Raw genomic sequence first — 9,053 nt, forward strand, 5'->3', positions numbered from 1 at the left:
AAAAAAAAGTGATAGTAAGGATTCCAAGAGCTGTGCTCTTCTCCTCAACTGATTTTCTCACTCAACTGCCTTCCTGTATGTTCTAAACCCTAAGAGGTTCCTTTGGGATGGATGATGTGAAAGAGAGGTTGGGGAGTTCTTCTATTATGCCATCCAAACACTACCTGAACATACATTTTCTTTTACTATATTAGAGAAAGAACAAAGTTAAGGCATGAGATTACTTAAGTACCTAATTGAGTAGGATTCAACTCTTGTGACTAAATTTAAAAAATAGGTGAATTTTTGAACAGTCAGAGGTAATCAGACATTTCTTTAATTCTCGAATAATGAAAAGGATTTGATTAATTTGTTTCTATTTTGTTTCAAAGGAATAATTTTAGCCCAGGAAAAAAGGAAAATGTTATCCTAAGTCCAGTGTGTTAGTGATTGCTATTAAATGCCATTGACTCACATCTGACTCATAGCAATCCTAGTATTATTGCACTAGGCTCGTAGTTTGAATCTACAAGGTAGCTGCTCTATGGGAGAAAGATGGCCACTATCTTCCTTGTGATTTATGGCTTCTGAAAAATCTCACTGGAGGGTCATATATGAGTCAGTTTCAACTCACTGGTACCCCACAACTACAACATACAATGGTAGAGAGCTCTGGTGGTGTAGTGCAAGGACTTACCCTGTCAACCCAAAGGCAGGTGATAGGAATCCACCAGCTGCTCTGCTGGAGAAAGAGGAACAGTCTCCTCCCAGGCATTGGACTAGCTCTGAAAAGCTGCTGGAGGGCAAGTTAAGAGTTGGTTCTGACTCAACTGCACACTCCAAGAGTTCAACAGGATGAAACACTACTGGATTCTGCACCATATTCATAGTTTCTGCTGTGCTTGAAGTCATAGCTGCAGCCACAGTGTCAATCCATTTAGTTGAGGGGATTTCTCTTTTCCTCTGACCTTCTAATTTACCAAGCACATTGTCCTCTTACAGGGACAGGGCCCTCCTCACAGCATGGCCAAAGGGTATGAGACCAATTCTCACCAACTATTCTATCTTCTAAGAGGAGTTCTAGTTTCACTTCTGTCAGGATTGATTTCTTTGTTCTCCTGACTATGGTTTACTTAATGTATTAAACATTCTTTACCAACACCATAATTCAAAGGCATCAGTTCTTCCTCAGTATTCTTTATTCATTGTCCAATTGCCACGTGCATGTGAGGCAATTGAAAATGCTATAGCTTGATTCAAGGGCACGTTAGACTGCAATGTGAAATCCTTGCTGTCTAATGATTTTAATAGAGGCCTTTTGTGGCAGATGTGCCCAAAAACCAATAAGTAATTTGATTTCTTGATTTTTGCTTACATGGACATTAATTGTGAGCCCAAGTGAAATGAAATCCTTGATAACTTCTATCTTTTCTGTGCTTATCAATGATGTTTCTTACCTAAAATTTTGAGGATTTTCCTTTTCTTTAAAGTGTAATTCATAATGAAGGGTGCTGCCTTTGATCTTCAAGGTTTTGCTTGCAGCAAGAAAAATTGTGTTGAGATTACAGATTGCTGATCAGTCTTGCACAATCCTGATGCCACATTCTTATTCACATAAGGCAGGTTTTTTCTTATTTTTTTTGGTGTTAATTCAAGAAAAATTGTGTTGAGATTACAGATTGCTGATCAGTCTTGCACAATCCTGATGCCACATTCTTATTCACATAAGGCAGGTTTTTTTCTTATTTTTTTGGTGTTAATTTTAGTATTGGACATTTATTTAAATCAGCTTTACTGAGGCATGACCACTTATAATAAAAATGAGCTGTTTAAGGCACACATTTGAAGCAAGTATAGAACATTCCCATCATCCCCAAAACTCTCTTGGTACTTTGGTCACAGCTTCTGTCACATTCTACCCCAGCAGTCTGATAGGCTTCAAAGTCGTTTTCCACAATACCCATATAGATACCAAATTCATTTTTCAAGGAGATAGAAAGGAAAACTGTCAAGTTTATTTGGAGAGGAAAGAGACCCCAAATAAGCAAAGCACTTCAGAAAAATAAAAATGAAGTGGATATTTGGGGGTAGGGGGTGGGGTTTGGGGAGGTGTGGGGGGGATTGTGTACCAATGAGGGAGTTTTGCTTTTGCTTTTCAAGGAGAGGAGCAAAGGGGGGGGAAAGGGGAGGGGTTTGTGCGGGGAGAAGGGTGCAACAATGAATGAATGGAATTCCAAAATCTCTGTAGATGTTCATTGAAATGAAAAATAAACAAACTAAATTTAAAAAAATGAAGTGGGAGGTATAGCACTCCCTGATCTCAAAACTTACTACTACACAGCAGTAATTAACCAAAACAGCATGGCACTGGTACAATGACAGACACATGGATCAATGGAACAGAATTGAGAACCCAGAAGTGGACTCAGCTATCTAGCGTCAACTGATAGTCAACAAGGAAATCAAAGCTATCAAATAAGGAAATTATAATCACTTCAAATAGTGCTGGCAAAATTGGACTGCTACCCGCAGAAAACTGAAACAGGATCCTTATCTCACACCATACACAAAAAAATCAGCTCAAGGTGAGTCAGAGAACTAGGAATTAAGCCCCAAACCATAAAGTTCATCAGAGACAAATTGGGATCAAGCTTAGACAGGCTAGTCTATGGTACAAAGAGACTACCAAATACAGCCAGAAATGTACAATCTGGAGAGGACAAAATCGATGAATGAGACCTTCTAAAAATTAAATCCCTGTGTGCATCAAAAACATTTTCCAAAAGAGTGAAAAGAAAACTTACTGACTTGGGATAAGCATTTGGCAATACCATTTCAGACAAGGGTCTCATATCAAAAGTTTACAGAATCCCACAGGGCCTCCACAAGAAAAAGACTGATCACACAATTACAAGATGAACAGAAAACATGGAAAGTATTTTCACAGAGAAAGGTATTTGGATGGCCAACAGAAACATTTACTTTGCCTTGTCCACAATCAACATTCTTGGAACCAGCAGCCAGGAAATCAAAAGACAAATTGCACTGGGAAAGTCTGCTGTCAGGAACCTCTCCAGAGGTACTGAAGAGAAATGATGTCAATCTGGAGACTATGGTGCACCTGATCCAGACTATGGTCTTCACAATTAGTTGTTACACATCAGAAAGCTGGACAATGACTAAGGATGATAGGAGAACTGTTGCCTTTGAGCTATGGTGCTGAAGAAGAATATTGAATATACCATGACTGATAGAAGAACAAACAGATTTGTCCAAGAGAGGGTGAGACTATTCTGCTCCTTGGAGGCAAGGATTCTGAGGCTTTGTCTGACATACTCTGGGCCTGTTGCAAAGACAAACCAGTCCTTAGAGAAGGACATCACACTTGGGAGGGTGGAGGGATGGCACAGGAGAGGAAGACCCTTGATGAAATGGATTGGTTCAGTGACTGGGGTAATGAGGGTAGGTGTGTCAGAGGCAATAAGGTTGGCACAGGATAAAGCAGGGTTCAGGGCTGTTGTATATAGGGTCAGTATGAGTCGCAAGTGACTTGATGGCTCACAACAACAACAACAACAACAACAACAACAACAACAACAACTTCTTGAACTGTCCTTTGAAATCTTCTGTTCAACTCTTTTACTTCAGCATATTTTTCCTTTGTTTTGGCTTTTTTATTGTCTAGTACAATTTTTAGAGTCTCTTCTGACACAACCTTTCTTGCTGAAAGTTGAGGAGAACTTGAAGCACTTATATACAGAAGATCAAAGAATGCAGCCTTCAATCTCGATTGCATCTCAATGTTAAGAGGTAAAAGATTCATGCTTGCTTCAGCAGCACATATACTGAAATTAGAACAATACAGAGAAGACTAGCATGGCTTCTACACAAGGATGATTTGCAAATTTGGGAAGCATTCCCTATTTTTATGGAACGCAGTATGGTGCTTTCTCAAAAAGTTAGAAATAGAAATATCATTTGACCCAGCAATCCCACTACTGAGAATATACCCTAAAGAAAGCAGAGCTGCCACCCAAACAGATATATGCACACCCATGTTTATTACTGCATTGTTCATAATAGCAAAGAGATGGAAACAACTAAGATGCCAGTCAACAAATGAATGGATATAGAAGCTGTAGTATATTCGCACAAAGGAAGTATGCAGTGCAGAAAAACAAAGAACCCATAAAATATTACACAAAATGGATGACCATGAAGGACTAAGTGAAATATCTCAGTCACAAAAGGACAAATATTGCATAATGCCATTGTTATGAAACAGGATTGATATAGGGGTTGGGAGGAAACGAAAAAAAGGGGAAAAATAGTGAACACTTCATTGGAACTGATGAGGGAAAGAACAGTTTAAAAGGAGTATATGATTAGGCTTTATTTGCATAACAATCCAGAATAAGAGGTGCACAGCAAAGTGGACTGAGGTGGGAGGCGAGAGGGAGGAAATTGTGCAACAATGAATTAATTTTATTTTTTTTAAAAGAGAAAAGCAAACTGGGGACTGGGGATGTTGTTGTTGTTATGTGCCATCGAGGGAGGAAAATATGCAACAATGAATGAATGGAAACTCAAGTTTTCTGTAAACTTTTGCTAAAATCACAATAAAAATATTTATAAAAAAAGGAAAGAAAAAAATACAAAATTCTTACCACTGGACCAATAGGCAACATGATGATAGGTCATAAAAAGATTCAAACTGTCAATAACTGTATCTTATTTGGATCCACAAATAACACCCTTGATACCAGCAGTCAGGAAATGAGGAGATGTATTGCACTGGGAAAGTCTGTGGTTTGGGACCTCTCCAAATTGTTGAGGAGTGATGATGTCAGTGATGAGGATTATTAATAGGCATCTGATTCAAGCCAGGGTCTTTCTGATCACTTGCTATGCTTCTGAGAGCTGGACAATAAATAAGGATGACAGAAGAATTGATGCTTTTGAGCTGTGGTGTTAGAGAAGAGCATGGAACATTCCATGGATGGCCAAAGAACAGACAAATATATCCTGGAAAGTGTGAAGCCAGAGTGCTTTTTGGAGACAAACATGAGGAGGCTTCATCTAACATACTTTGGGCATGTTTCTAGGAGGGGATATTCCTTGGAAAGGAACATGATGCTCTGAAAGGTGGAGGGTCAGCGAAGGAGAAAACCTGCAACCACGTGGATTGACATGGTGGCTGCTGTCATGAGTTCTAGTGTGTCAGGAGGTGTGATAATGGCACAGGATAGGGCAGGGTTCAGCTCTGTCATTCACAGGGTCACTATGAGTAATACTCGACTTGATGGCACCTAACAACAACAAAAAAAGAAATTTGGAAAAATGTACAATAATGTAGCTTTTCAAACTGAAACTTTTGTCATTGGAAATATATAGGTTTTTAAGTTAAAGACTTTAGGTTAGTATAAATATTACTTTTGTTACTATTTGACTTACTATTTTTAAACTGGATATCTATTTACAAATTTTTTAAACTTTTATTTCTAATGTAGTAAATATTGCTAGATATTTAACTCACAAAATAAACACTCTTAGAAGTCCTTACTAAATTTAATTGTAAAAAAGTCTGGGGTCAAAGTGTTTAATTAGATGAAGACCCTTCCCATTTTTAAAATGTTATAACCTTGCTTGCTGAAACTGAGGAGGACCTGAAGTGCTTGCTGCAGAAGGTCAAGGGCTTTAGTCTTCAATATGCAGTGAAGTTCAACTTCAAGAAGAGAAAGATTCTCACCCTTCTGCTTCCATCACCCCTCACTCTCTTGGATCCTCATACCCATTCTACAGGAATTGTTTTATACAGTATTTGTCCTTATGAGAGGTCAGAATGGGCAGGCAGCAGGTTAATCATATGGCCACATGATTTGATAGGGGGTGGTGTGAAGGAAATGAGAAATATTTAGTGTGAAAAACAATGTATTTGAACTTCGTAAATATAAAATAAAATTTAAAAAATTAAAAAAAAGAACCAATAAGCCACTTAATGACGAATGGGGAAAACCAAAAAGAAGACAAAGATTCTCATCACTGGGCCAATTGGCAGCACCATGATGAATGGGGAAGAGACTGAGGTTGTTAACAGTTTCATCTTGTTCAGCTCTGTAATCAATAATCTTGGCATCGGCAGTCAAGAAATCAAAAGGTGAATTGTATTAGGTAAGTCTGATTTCAGGGTTCTTTCCAGAGTACTGAGAAGAAACAATGTCAGTCTAGAGACTAAGGTGTGCCTGATAGAGGCCATGGTCTTCGCAATTACTTGCTATGCATCAGAGAGCTGGACAATGACTAAAGATGACCAGAAGAAGAATTGATACCTTTGAGTTCTGGTGCTGGAGAAGAGCCTTGAGCACGGACTGCCAAGAGAAAAAATAAGTCTGTCGTGGAGAAGGTAAAACCAAGTTTCTCCTTGGAGGTTAGGATTTTGAAGTCCCATCTCACATGCTTTGGGCATGTGGCCAGGATAGACCGATCCTTGGAGAAGAGCATTATGCTTAGAAGGGTGGAGGGACAGTGCAGGAGAGGAAGACCTTGGATGAGATGGATTGCTATGGTGACTAGAGCAATGGGAGTTGGTGTATCATGGTCAGTAAAGCTGGCTCAGCATAGGGTTGCTGTGAGGAGCAGGTGAAATGACGGCACATAATAACAACAAAAACCACCTAGTTTAGTGATTCATGGATCGTTATCTACTTTAGTAAAGCTTGCAAAACCCCTGGATCAAGTCTATTCTGTGACATATGGCTTCATCCCAAGTTGAAACTGGCTTGAAGGGTTGGCAGGATTTGGGTAGATATGTCTTAGAGAAAGTGCAGCCAGAGATCTCCTTGGAGGCAAAGATAATAAAACTTTGTCTTACATATTTTGAGCATATTGCTAGAAGAGGTTATTCCTGGAGTGGGACCTTATGCTTGGAAAGGTGGAGAGTTGGCAAAATAGAAGAAGACCCTCAACCAGATGGATTGACACGGTAACTGTAGCAATGGGCTAGGGCATGTCTGAGATTGTAAGGATGGTACAGGAAGGGACAGGGTTCAGATCTGCTGTTCATAGGGTCATCATGAGTTACACCCAACTAGACTGAACCTTTTTCCCAAAGATTTTTCTTCCAGATGTGGCAGAGATGTGTCTGCTTAAATTCAGCTTTCTGAAGTTTGATTTCTCTTTGTTTTTAGGTGTATAGAGGTCTTGTCTAGTAAAGTCCTGGAATCTCGACACTTAGCACCTCCGGTGGAAATACAACTGCACATCTTATTTATGACCTTTCTTCCAGCTTCCAAAGGCTGAATTTCTGGAACTCATAATTCTTATCTAAAAACAAGTGTAGCTGTAGAAAAGCCACCACTGTTTCTTTTATTCAGCATATAGAGTAAATAAGTGTAATATAAAGATTCAACCTGATGCAAGCCTTTCCTGGACTTACACCACATTGTATTCCTTTGTTCTATTTAAATTGCTGCCTCTTGTTCTAAGTACAGGTTCTACCTACATTTAAGTGTCTGGAATTCTCAGTTTTCGCAATGTTATCCATAATTTGTTATGATCTTTGAATTTAAAAATCTTTGCATGATCCATAAAATACAAATAAACAGCTTTCTGTTATTCTCTGCTTTCAGCCAAAAGCCATTCTGACATCAACAATTATATCAATCATTCCATAAATTGAACTTGAGTTTCTGACTGTTTCCTGTTGATGTACATCTCCTGATGTTTTTCAATTATCTTTAGGTTTATTATTAATGATATTCTTCTATAATTTCTGTATTCTATTGTATCACCTTTTTAGGAATGGGCGCAGATATTTAGTTCTTCTTGTTAGTTGGCCAGGGAGCTTTCAAATTTCTTGGCTTAAACTTGAGAGCATATCCTGGGCTGCACCTGCTTGTTGAAATACCTCAATTGGTATTCCATCAATTTCTGGAGTCTTATTTTTTGCCAATGCCTTCAATGCAGCTTAGACTTTTTTCTTCAGAATGATTGGTTCTTGATCATATTTTACTTCCTGAAATAGTTCCATATTGACTAATTCTTTTTGGTACAGTGACTATATTATTTCTTCCACCCTTTTTTTGATGCTTTCTGCTTCATTCCATATTTTGCCTACACAGTCCTTCAGTGTTACAGCTTGAGACTTGAGTTTGTTCTTCAGTTCTTTAAGCTTGAGAAAAGCTGAGGGTGACTTTCCTTTTTGACTTTCTAACTACACACTTTGCCACATTTCGTTATAATAATTTAAAATCACTTCTGTCTTTTTCAGCAGACCTTTACAAGTCTTTCATACCATCATTTCCTTCACTTGCTTTAGTTCTTTGTTCAGTGACAAGTTTTAAAGTCTCTTCTGACATTCGTTTTGCCTTGTCCTCTTTCATCTTTTCAACACAATGTTGCCTTTTTTTCATGCATGAGGTCCTTCATTTCCACAACACATTGATTCTTCGATAATTAGTGTCCAGTCAAGTATATTTTTGAGATGGTCTCTAAATTTAAGTGGAATATATGCAAGAGGGTGTTTTGACTCTTATGGACTTGTTTGACTTTTCTTCAAAGCCGACTTGAACTTGCATTCGTGTTGTTCATGGTCTGCTCTGCAAGTAATCCCTGGCCTTCTTTTGACCAATGATGCTGAGCTTTTTCTTTTCCCATAGTTGTAAGCTGATTTGAATCATAGATATTCCATTTGGTGATATCTGTGTGTATAGTTGCTATTCATGTCATTAGAAGAAAGTATTTGCTGATCTTGCAAAATCTTCTCATGTGATCTTCCTTCCATTTGTATCAAAGAGGCCATGTTTCTCACTACTGATCCTTCTTTGTTTTCAACAAAGAACAACATTCTAAATCATTATCAATTCAACTTGATTGCATGTTTGATCAATTTCAAATGCATACGGTGGCAAAACTTTTTCACTTTTGGAATTAATGGTTGGTACAAAAATTTGAATTAGTCACATTAACCTGGTAAATATGTAGATACTATCCTATAACTGTGTTTCATCCTATATCTGTGTTTCATTGATTATGCAAAGGCATTTGACTGTGTGGATCATAACAAACTGTGGCTG

Source organism: Elephantulus edwardii, unplaced genomic scaffold (assembly GCF_000299155.1).
Source record: "Elephantulus edwardii isolate Elephantulus edwardi_28Jun2011 unplaced genomic scaffold, EleEdw1.0 scaffold00012, whole genome shotgun sequence".
NCBI lineage: Eukaryota > Metazoa > Chordata > Mammalia > Macroscelidea > Macroscelididae > Elephantulus > Elephantulus edwardii.